At 43.5% G+C, this 12,251-nt stretch overlaps 1 protein-coding gene across 1 annotated transcript in view; it reads left to right on the forward strand.

The window, feature by feature from the left end:
* Positions 1 to 92: 92 nt before the first annotated feature.
* The window catches only part of SERTAD2 (SERTA domain containing 2), a 25,579-nt gene continuing 13,420 nt past the window's right edge, over positions 93 to 12,251 (forward strand). The window contains exon 1 of the mRNA XM_004369269.1: positions 93 to 392. The gene's annotated coding sequence lies outside the window, so the exon portion shown is untranslated. The remainder of the gene's footprint in view (positions 393 to 12,251) is intronic.

The raw sequence follows: 12,251 nt of genomic DNA on the forward strand, positions 1-12,251 counted from the left end.
AGGGGCGGAGCGAGCCGGACGCGGGGGCGGAGCCTGCGGAGCCAGCGGAGCCCTGGGCTGGAGCTCGCGGCAGGCTCGCTGGCCGCACGTCACTCCCGCACGGCGAGTGCTGGAGCACGAGCTGCTGCTCGCTCGGTCAGGGCGCCCCCTCCCTCCGCCTCTCTCTTCCTCCTCCGCCGCCCGCCGCCACCGCCTCCTCCTCCACCATTGTATAATGCTCCGAGCGCGCAGGCGGAGGACCGTGGAGTCTTAGCCCGGGTCTCGCCTGCTGCCCGCTCCCCGGCGCCACCCTCGGGCCCCCGGAGCGGGGGACTCCGCATGGAGCGGGTGTAGCTTGAGGAGTGGGCGGAAACCCCTCCTGATGCGTTAGTTCCCAGGTGGAGCTGCATGTGGTAAGTTCTCCCGGCGCCGGGCTGGAGGGTCTCCTCGGGGGCGCGGGGCGCCGGGTGGTTGGGGGGACGGCGTTGGTAGCTGGCCAGGGCCGGGAGGGCGGCGGAGGGCGCGGGCGGCTCCGCCAGAGGGACCTGGGGTCGGAGCAGGTACGCAGAGGGGCGCGCCTCCGCCCGCGTCCTCGGACCCCCGGACTCAGGACCGGGAACCCGCGGCGGCCGCGGGCAGGTCTGCGGGGGGAAGGGCCAGGCCGGCAGTCGAGGGCCGGGGTCAGGAGGGGGTCGGAGCTAACGCGAGCCGAGCAGTTGGGCGGAGGGAGCCTGGAGCTGTCGCCTTTTACAGCTGGGATGTGTGTGCGTGTTGTGGCAGTTGTGTTGTTGTGAACGTGCGAGACTTTTTTTCAAGGCTTGGATTGCTGGCGTGAAGGCTGCTTCACTTCGGAGTTCCGTGGTCGGCTTTGCAATCAACTTGCTGTAAAGTGTGTTTCTGTGAGTTTTCCTCGTCTTATTATGAGCTTAGAAGCATCCCTCTCCACCACTTACCCCTTTTCGTCCATCGTTATATTTTGCCCTGCGCGCCCAAGTGGATTGATTTTGGATATATGTGTATATTAAACTTCGAGGCTCGTTGGTTTTTAAATTAGAATTCTACAAGTCATCTTCGTGGTGACCGCCTGTGACTAAAACGGGGGGGGAGGCTGAGGGGAGCCAGCTGTCCCATGCCCTGGACTTTGTACCTTTAAGATGGGGGGGTGTCGTCAGGGGGCCATTGCATCGAGAGAAAGTCATAAATTGTTCCTTCTTATTTTTTTCTTGGCCGTGAAATAGTTATGTTGTACTAATAGATTGAGATGGGAGTAGAGCTCCTAGTTTTAAGATTAGATATAGTTTGCCTTCGAATGATTTTTTGCTTGCAAGCTGGGTAGTTTCAGGATGTTTCAGGATGAAGAAAGTAGGTTTTTACAAGCACTGAATTGGGGAGGGGCAGTCAGCAGGATGAGACACCCAGTCTCGGGCTATAGCAGTGTTTATTTGCTTAGAATTGGGCAGCCCCAGTTGGTCTTAAAGAAGATAAATGTTTTCAAACTTAGTTCATGAAATATCTCTTTTGATTTCCCACTGTATGTTAAGAAATGTTCATAATGTGTGTAAAGAGCCTAGAAGTTGTGGCCAACAATGGGATCACTGAGGACCTAAGTGTTCAAAGTATCTTTTTATAATTAGGGACTAGTTAGTGCCTGACAGAAGTGAAGAGTGGGCCATTGGCTCCACTCAGCCCCCACAGGAGGGACCACCTGAGAGAGTGGTGGGTTTGTTTTGCTGATCTGGGTAGCTGCTCAGCTAACCAGAAGCCATAGCTCACCCCACGAGCTCCCAGCCCTCCCCCTTTTTATAGCAGTCTGTTCTGATTTGAGTGTGCTGGGCAGTGCTGTGAGGATGAAAATACCCACCCTGAGTTTGCAGCATCTGGCACGAGGAAGAATAGCTTGTTCATGGACCTTTGCTTTCCTGTTCGTTCGATCAACTTCTTCAAGAAAAAAAAAAAGACAAATATTAAAAAAAAGTTTCCTTTAGCTTCAGTGATTTACTGAGACGTTCTATATGCTGTTATAAAATTGTTTACATTGTTCATCAAGTTTGGAAGCCTTTAAACTAATTTTTACTTCTTTCCCCTACCCTATTTAGTAAAGGATATTTTAATAAGGTGTATAACCATGCTGCTTTCAGGTAAGAAATCTTAGGAAGTGAATTTGACAGCCTTTTTTTTTTTTTTTTAACACTCAGCTCTGTTCCTTGCTTTATTACAACAGGTAGGAGAGAGGACTTGCGTTTTGTAATGCCGAGCCACTGTACAGCAGGAGGTGTCCTAGGGAACAGTTTTCTTGTCAAGCAAGTGTCACAGCTTCTTAGGTAACAGCTGCTCAGGCTTGTTTCCCTTAAAGAACTAAGAGAAGGATATTAACTCAGATTTAGAAAATCTTTAGACTCCTGCTCGCTGGTTTGCCCACCTTTAAAGCTTTTTTATTTAATTGAGAAGCTGAAATATAAATTTCACCAAGTTGCCACGCACTGAATTATTAATAATGAGCATGGTAAAATAGCATATATTTTGATCCTTTAAAAGATCACTAGAATTTGTGTGGAGACTGACAGCTTATGCATATGCTATTTTACACAGAGCTCCAAAGGCAAAATAAAAGTTACAGCACTACTTTAGAAAGAGGTTTACACACACACACACAAGGCATGGGAAGGTTAAAGATGTCTGAATACAAATATGTAAACTTATTTCTAGTAGTAAATAAAGTAGCATACTACACAGTATTAGTATCAAATGATACTACCAGCTTACCCTCAAGTCAAAATATTTTAAACTTCAGTAACTAAGGAAGGTGAAAGCTGCAAGAGATAGAAACTTTCAGAGGTTTCTTTTGCCGTGATCTCTTATTAAAGAGCACTGGTAAAGTGTGAAGCTTTATTTCATATTTCATTCATATGAGGAAATTCAAGACCATTTGTCAGTATTATTTATAGATAAAGACATGCGTAGATAAATACAGGCATTTAGGGGTATTTAATTCACTTGTAGAATTTTTAACACGTTGTTGCTACAGAAATTTCATGTTTGTTGTCACGGCATAGCCTTCAGGAGATAGCTCCGGTTGCAATAGTTTCTTGGCCAAAAAAAAAAAAAGAGAGAGAGAGCGCAAGAGCACTGTCTCTGATTATTGAGTCCAAAGATCAGGTCCTGTGCTAAAGGCACCAGAGGGCAAGCTCAGTTGAAGTGGAAATGGCCTGGCAATAAAGGTAACACATGCACCCTCACAGATCTTTCCAGTAATTAATACTGACCCACAGAACATGGAAATCGAAAAATGCTGTGGCCACCACATTTGCACACATCACACATTTTCTACCTATTGCCGGTCGTTATTCCTTAAAACGATTGACAGATATGCCCAAGCTAGGAGTCCTGTTTAAGAAGTGTGTGGATCCTTAATTTAGTCTTAATATTTCTGAAGGAAACAGCTACTAGCCAGAGTTGGGCGTGTCTTTTTAAAAAATGGTTGCCTCAGACGGGCAGTGCAGTTGGTATTACAGGCAAGCTTCTGCCCTCGGTGCAGATGCTGGGAAACCCGTGTGAACAGGACTGTCCCCTGGAGCGCCCGTCGCTCATTGTGTGGAGCGGTGTCTTTCTCCATTAGCGCTGTGTGGCAGTTCATTCTTTGTATGAGTCTGTGAATGGCATATGTCAGGCCAATAAGAAGACATTCCTATTCTGGGTGATAAATAGATGCCTTGTTTTTTGTTTTCTGTTTATTTTATTTTATTTTTTCCTTGAAGATCATGAGATAAATAAAACACGTTTGGCTGTCAGAAAAAGTTGTCTTTAAAATACAAATAAAAATATCAGAATAAAAACATCACAATATATTTTAAAACCTAGGATTCCTAATGGAGTAAGACAGACACTGATAATTCCCACGCGTGCCACACCCGGACAATGTGTAAACTCCCTTTTGGAAATGTTGCTCTCTTTCGTGGTCTGAGGGTTCCTAAAGCTGGGAAGGCCTGTTTGTCTTTTCTCGAGAATCTTCTGTCTGTCATCTGAACTTAACTGCCAGGATTCACTGAAGAAAACGCCAAAATTTGATAGATTCTCTCTTTTAGAAACCCAGCATCACGTAAGTGATATTCTGCACCCATTGCAATTTGGGGTTCAGAATGGAGCCGGCCTCTGCCCTCTTGCTCGGCCTCCCCTGCCACTTGCCGGCTGCCTGTTCAGGGCTGGCTCTGTGCAGACGGGGATGGTAGGGTGAGCAGTGAGTGCGCCCTGCCCGGCACTGCCCCAAGGAGCCAGCTATGCAGACGCTGGACGCTGGGGCGGGGGGCTGGGGGAGAGGGAGGGCATATCTGAAGCCACTGAACAACTGTTGCAGGAGTTGTGACTAGTTTTATGTCCCCAAAGGCAGCTTTGTTTCTCTATAGTAACTCCAAGTAGCAGCAAACTTAAGTTCTTATTCATGTTTGCATTACTATCTTTTTATATGTATGCAAAACCCGTAACTTTGCAGTTACTAATTAATTCTAAGACTTCCCCCCGCCCCAAAACCCTGCATCACTGGAAAGAAGCTAAACCAAGTATTTATATTCCTGAGGAGATTCACATAGCCTTCATGAAGAAGGGAAGGGATCCTGGCTCTTATATAAGGACATAATATATATACAAACACTTCTAGGGTGGCCTGTATGAACTTGTTGGGCCAAAGTAAAATGTACTACTTGAATATACCATGGTCAAAAAATTAAATGCTGTTATGAAATGTCACTTGCTGCAGATCAACCTTTGGCCCCTTGCTTTCCTCTCTGGCTGGCTGCTTATCATTCCATGCCACGCCGCCACGGGGGCTTCCAGCAGGCTGCTGGAGTACCCCACCCTTGTGTTGAAAAGCATTGCATGAGCTAAACTCAGGGAATCTGAAAGTCCCAAGGACATCTCTACCCCAGAACAGGTTTGGGTAAAATTCTAGTCCCGCTAATGAGATAACGAGGTAGCAACTGTTTTAAACTGATCCTCCCTTGAGTGGTGATCCCATTTTATAACACGATACAGATTCGCTTTTCAGATTTCTTTACTTTTTGGAGGAAGCTCCGTGTGTGTGCACTTCTGTGTCTCCCGTGCCGTCATAGAAAACTGATCTGGTATGGGAATTTGAGCGCCGTGGTCTCAAGCTGAAGAAGAAATCGTGCAGCTTCTCTGTGATTAAACTGGTGATGGTCTTCTCTGGATCGTTGTTAAAATAAACTGATTAATTTTTTTTTATCATGTCCAGAAAAATAAAATAGATTTTACCTGGTAATGATTCTTAGACGGCTGATGGAAATTGGTTTACAAATTCAAAATGTGGATACCTCAGCTGACACCTACCTTCTAACAAAGCTCCTGAAGGTAGGGTGACATGAACAGAATGTTGTGAGATGGCCTAGCTGGGTAGGTGGGAGAAAGACTTTTCTTAAAGATAAGTGAAAATGAAATTTTAAGAGGTAGTGTCCTTAGAAAATAAATATTCACTACATTTAGTGCAGTACTCTGATTATTTTGATTGTTCTTGACTAAATGACTGCATAAAGTCAATAAATTATCAATACACAGAAGTCCTCTGTTAGAAATGCATTTTATCTCAAAATAGCCTCAAAATAATTACAGGCAGTCCCCAGATTAGGAACAAGTACCATTCCTAAATCTGTCTTTATGTCAAATTTGTACGTAAGTCAGAACAGTTAGGTACGGTTCATATCTAACGTCAGTTAGTCAAATATTTGTCTTAGTATATAGTATGTAGTGTACCTTTCTATGCATAAAAAACATTAACACTTCCAGATACACTAAAACATCTTTAACATAATACAGTAATAATAATAATGTTTTTATGCACGTTGCAAAGAAATCCCCATTTGTTATTATGAACCATTGTATGTACCTCGAATTTTTACTATAGTAGTCTTTATGAGGTTGGTCCGTAACTATGGGTTGTACGTAAGTCAAACCTTTGTAACCCAGGGAATGCCTGTATTTTTAGAAAACAAATGGTTGCCCTGTTTACAAAGTATCATCCACTGCCCCCAAGTTTAATTTGTATCCTAATTTCCATTTTCTACCTTGTGACTTATTCAAGTATATGAAGTTTAAATTGGCTTTGTAAAAACCTTATCACTAGCTTGTCTAATTCTTAGAAGTAACTAAAATAAACATTCTGAATATGTATGTTACTTACATGGAGCAAGTATTTACATATTAGTGAAGAATTTCCTCCGTTTTACATGTCTCTAAGTATATGCCTATTATGCTGTACCTGAAATTTTTATACTCATATGTTATGCTGTAGAAATGTGATTTTTTTTTCTCTTAAGGAATCCATATTTAGACTATATAACGTTTAGTTTTACTCAGTAAGTAAATAAATAACATTTCTCTAATTTTCTTCTTTAGACTGTATGTGGAAGTTAAAAGATGAAATATGTTCCATATTTGTGACGACTATTTTGTAGCATGTCTTCTTTTAAGTGATTTTTCTACTTTGAAAAATTGAGAAGCAAAGATTAAAAACTAATCATAACTTTTAAGAAACACTCCATAAAAACATTTCTGATTTAGCACGCTTAATTTTTATTGCTTTTAGTAGCAAGTAGTTGATTAACAAATAAAACTTAGAAGGCAGCCTTTTACTTTAACTAAGATACAATTTTATCTTCCACAGAATTGTTCTACAGATGTACCGGTTTTAGTGTGACTATTTTATATATCTGTTGAGCCTCGTTTTAAAAAAGCTGTCACATACTTTTGGCAAAGGCTTTGGTTTCTAAGCAAAGCCTTTTTTTTTCCCGACAGTGTTTATTAAGGGTCTGTAGTGTGAGGGGAAAAACAAAGTATCTTTGGGGAAAAGATGGTACAAGAGAGTTGAAACAAGAATCCCACCCAAGCAATTATAAATACAGGAGAAAAAAATAGTTCCCTTATGCATGGGGAGTGGGGGTGGGGGCTGGCACGCAGTCTTTTGGGAGAGAAATTTAAATCTAAGAATTTCTTACCTGAATGTTAATGAGGCTTTAGATTCTGAATGGAAAAGATGTGCTCCTAACACCAGATTATTAGGAACTAGCATGATTATTTAAATAATTGTAGTAATATATAAAAATAGTATTATAATATGTTCACAGTTACCAACTTTTAAAGGGAAAGGTTGATGATAATAGCTCATCTGTTATCAACATTATTATTGAACATACGTCATAATAACCTTAACTTGTAATTTGAACAAAAAGAATTCCAGCAAGTAGTTACACAGTAACTCGTTTCATTATCTCTCTAAGGCTAACTGCATTACATTTTACAATTAAATGGCTCCTCCCCACCATTCTTTATGAAAATGTTTCCCACATAACTGCCTGAAGCAGTATCTGTTCAGCGTGGAGGTAATTTGCCGCATCAAGAAGCAATGAAATTATCGAAGGCTTCTATACTAGTAAAATTCTTGGACTGCTTAACCTGGGACTCATGGTGGTGTGGAGAGTCCACTTGAGGAACCCGGCTGGAAATGCTGAACTGCTGGCTTCCCCACATCCACATCTCATGACTTGGGCTTGTGTGTTGGCTGTTGGGTATTTGTTCTCACTTCAGGTATCCTCCAAGGATTTTAACCATGGTGTTTGAACCATCAGTGTTAGCTTATATACAGGCAACAACTTTTCCTACATAGAGTATTTCCAGAATTTGAACCATAGCTTAATTTAATTTAGTTTGGTCTTGACAAGCCTCCCAGCTTGCTTAGCAGTGGCCTGTGGAGACCTGAATTTGGGAACAATCTTGGAAATTTGTATACAATGAGAGATCTGTTGGTTGAAATTGTAGGGAAGGAGCTGACTCAGGAGTGCCTTGTTGCTCTGTTGCGCCCCCTTGTGGCTGGTGGTGCCATGCAGTCTTGCAGACAGTTCCTGCTTGTACTGGGCATGCTTGTTTACACAGAGCATTAATAGCTTTCTTCTGTGTTTAAAAAAAAAAAAAACCATCAAGTTTATAGTTCTCATTGATGATATAAATAATTGTGCTTATTTTTTCTAATTTACAGAATTTTAAAAATATGTGTTGATATGTTACATGTTTTAACTTTTTATTATAGAAAATTCTAAACATACTCAGAAGTGAAGAGAGTACAGTGTACCGCCTTGCCCTTATCACTCAGCTTCAACTCAGCAGTTATCAACCCTCTATCAATCTTATTTCATCTACATGGCCATTTTTTTTTCCTGGAGTATTTTTAAGCAAATTCCAGGCATCACTTCGCATTGGGTATGTTTTTTGTTAAACTTAGACTGAGAAACTGTATCATTCTTCTCAACCTTTTACTTTAAGCATGTGGTGCTTTTACTTAGGTAAAATGTAAGACTTGTTTGCATTTCTATTGTCTGGGAAGAAGGTAGCTGGTGTCCCTAGCTTCCTAAGATTAGATTAAAACCTAAAATTCCCAACAATAGAGGATCAGTAAGACAGAATATTGGAAACACTTTATTCCACTTAACAGTTACTCTATAAAAAGCCTATTTTTCATTCCAGATGTTTATTAACAAGGCCATAATTTATTCCAAAGAAACATTTACTTGAAAAATTCCTTCCCAGAATTTGACTCGATTTTGCTTATTAAATGCAGTTAGTTGTCAACATTTAAAAAATGTATTTTCTTCTCCCGGAAGATTATATTCGACAAACGAACAGTGTTAGAAATTGTCTTCAGTTTAATAGGAGTGTGTAAAAATCCTGAGAAAGCTAGACTTTCTGAAAATGTAGACTTTAGAAAACAACCCCAAACAGTAAAGCCTTTTCCCCCCTTAATTTACTTAGAGATTAACTTCCTGGACGAATTTCAGTTATCTCCAGGCTTTAAGATGCTGTCAAGAAAGTAAAGAGGGTTGTCGCTGTAGCTCTCCGTCAGAGTGCTGTGTCTGATCATTAATAAACAGCCCGTGCGTCGCCCCGTGGGCCTCCAATCGGCCTGGGCGCAGCAGGGGAGAGCCCAGAGGAGGCGCCGGGACGCAAACAGTGGTATCGGGTTACTGGTTCAGACTATCACAGGAGCACAGTTAACTGGCTTGATCTAGTGACTGGCTTTATAATTACATTGCTGATTTGTTAGGGAAGGCTTTGTCTTCCTTACCAATTAGCATGGATGTTACTGCAGGGACCTCAGAAATCTTGGATGAGCTTTGATTTTAAAAAAAACTTCCCTGGTGTGGGTGGGCTGGTGGCTTTAGGTGTTCTCATCCTAACACTCGTGCGTGTCTTCTGGGCGCTCTTACCCTGTCTGTAAATAAGCAGAGAGGCCGTCTCCTCGTTGGAATTTGGCTGTGTTTCAGCCATTCCCCTGGGCCGAGGCAGGCACTCTGGGTGCGCGGATGCCCCTGCACTGAGTTGTGTGATGGGGGCTGGGCTCACAGCCACCCGTCCTGCACTGGGGGGCACCCCAGCTGAGGACTTGGCCTGTTGTTATTAGCTTTCCTCCCCACCCCGCCAGCATCACCAGCTATGTCCTTTTCGGGGTGGCATTCTTGTTCTCACCAATGCGTTTGTTGTTACTTGTGGGGAAGGAGGGTGTTAAAAGTACCGGCTTTATCAGATTTCTTAGTCATGGGTGTTTTTTAAGGTGTAGTATTTTGTCAGTGTAGAAAGTTGTCTGAGCAAGCTGTGGCTTCCCCCCATTGAAGTAGGATCGGGCTTTTCCTTCCTGCTTGGGAGTTGCTGTGTCACTGCCTGACAGCCGACTGTGCATTTCTTAGAGCCCCTTCCCCATGGCTGGTGGGAGGCATCTTCTTGTTCTGAATAGAAGCTCTCCATTTGAACCACCTCAACAGCAGGATCCAAAACACATCTTAAAGCCCGTGTGTGCCCAGCGAGGAGAGACAGAGAAATGAGCGCTCTGTGTTTCAGAAGTTGTCTCAAAACCATTTGTCACACAATAATTTTGCTCAGGACACTTCTTTCTTCCACCACTACCCCCAAAAGAAACTGAATGTGTGTGTTTCTGCTGAAGGGCTGTGGGCTGTGGCCACCCCGGATGTCAGGGAGCCCCCACCAGCCTTCTTGAAGATGCTGGTCACGTATCTTCTCTTATTCTTTTCCCCCCTTTAAAAGAGGTAGTAGATCCATGAGGACAAGTCGCTGCTCTGAATTGTTGGCAGTAATGCAAGTGCCTCCTCTGATGGTTTTTGGGGTCAGCATTGCCTTTATGGGTGGAGCCCCCACTCCGCTGGGCTCTTCAGCAACCAGCACTCACATTCAACAGTGTAGTTGAAGAGATTGGGGGGGGGGAGTGGCTTCTTAAAGCTCCTTTTAAAATTCAGATCCTTTTTTTGAGAGCTATTAACTCATTTTTTTTTTTTTTAACTATTTTTACCAAAGTATAGCGTGCATACAGAAATGTGCATGGATCCTCAGTGCCCAGGCCAGGGACTTACCCCAAAGCAAACACCAGTGTATTCACCACCCAGGTGAAGAAATAGACCATGACCAGCTCCCCAGAAGCCGTGGGCCCCTCTGGTAACTATCCCCTTCCCCGACTGCTGACACCACAGATCAGTTCTGCCTTGTTAACGGAATTAAAACAACAACACAACACTTAATTGTGAAGCCCTGCTGCACCCCCGAGAAGGGGAAACCCTGGGTTTCTGGTTGTCATTATCTGCTAGTCCAAAAGGAAATTGCATCACACTCTTGACAGTGTAAACAAGATACGACCTGACTGGTTTCAGGTGGTTTGAAGTGCGTCCCTAATTTCTGTGGCGACAAGCATCCTTCCACTCGTGGGGGTGTGTTCTGAGCCACATGTCCAGCTGTGCTCCCGAGGGTGCAGGGCCTGCTTCCTCCACTCACTTGCTCTTCGCTGCCTTTTTGGTCATATAGTCAGTCACATCTTCCCCAGTCATTTCTTCTCAGAAATTCGGACTGAGCTGTCAATTTTGATCCCCTTTTAAAGAGCTTTTGTAGCATTACCTACCTTTTTCTGGATAGTGAGCAGGGAAGTCCGTCAGTGATGGAGGTTTTCCTTCTCTCTGGGATAACGACTGTTATTTGGAATGAGTTGAGTTAAACACATCATGCAGACTTTGACATCTCTTTGATTGGCACAGAGTCAGAAAGTGTCTTCACCAGAAAGCCAGCCCTCGTGGAAGATGGGGACATTAATGGTTCAGTGGAAGAATTCTCGCCCTTCATGTGGGAGACTGGGGTTCGATTCTCAGACAGTACACCTTATGTGCAGCCACCTCCCATCTGTCAGTGGAGGCTTACATGTTGCTATGGTGACGAACAGGCTTCAGTGGAGCTTCCACACTAAGACTGACTAGGAAGAAAGGCTAGGCGATCTACTTCTGAAAATCAGCCAGTGAAAATCCAGTGGATCACAATGGCCAGATCTGAAACCGATCATGGCGAGGGTGCAGGACCAGGCAGCATTTCCTTCTGTTGTGAATGGGGTTGCCGTAAGTCAGGGGCTGACTCTAAGTGGAGGGCTGAGGAGGGCTCTCCATGCAGGACTCCTACAAGCCCCAGCAGCATGTGCTGCCAGCAGGGGCAACACAGCCCCTCCCTCTGGTGTAGCCAGTCAGCATCCTCCAGGCTCTGGGACTCCAGGAAGCCGAGATGACCAAGGAGCACGTCCTCGTGAGCCTGCAGGCTAAAGCAGTGATTTTTTTTCCCCCTTTGTGTTAGTGGGAATGACAGAAGTGGTAGTTTGGAAAAGTGGATTTGATGTTTTAATTTCTAAACTCATAACATTTAATTTATTTTGATATTTCAGATAACATTGAAGAAGAGTGTGGTTTTCAAAAATCTTTTAAAAGAGGCATAGCATTTAAATAGTTAAAAAACAGTGGGTTAAAGGGAACTTTTTTGATTCCCCTCCCCCTTTTTTTTTTTTTTTTGAGTGTTTGTGTTTGTGTTTTGTTCTCAATACCTTAAAAACAAAAGCTATGAAATGTTACCCTTTTAAACCCAGGTACTGTTTCAACTCCTTTTGGGCTTCAGGCATAAGGTCTCACTGCCATTCACTCTAAGACCACAGCACGAAGAATCACGGAAACAATGGGCCAGTGGAAACTCCAGTATCAGTCTGAGAAGCCGAACTTTATCATTGAAATTGAGCTTGATATTAGCCGAAGAGACAGAAAGGGCCACATAAACCAGAGACTTCATCAGCCTGAGACCAGAAGAGCTAGATGGTGCCCGACTACCACCAATGGCTGCCCTGACAGGGAACACAACAGAGAGTCCCTGATGGAGCAGGAGAAAGGTGGGGTGCAGAACTCAAATTC

This window comes from Trichechus manatus, unplaced genomic scaffold (genome assembly GCF_000243295.1).
Source record: "Trichechus manatus latirostris isolate Lorelei unplaced genomic scaffold, TriManLat1.0 scaffold00004, whole genome shotgun sequence".
NCBI lineage: Eukaryota > Metazoa > Chordata > Mammalia > Sirenia > Trichechidae > Trichechus > Trichechus manatus.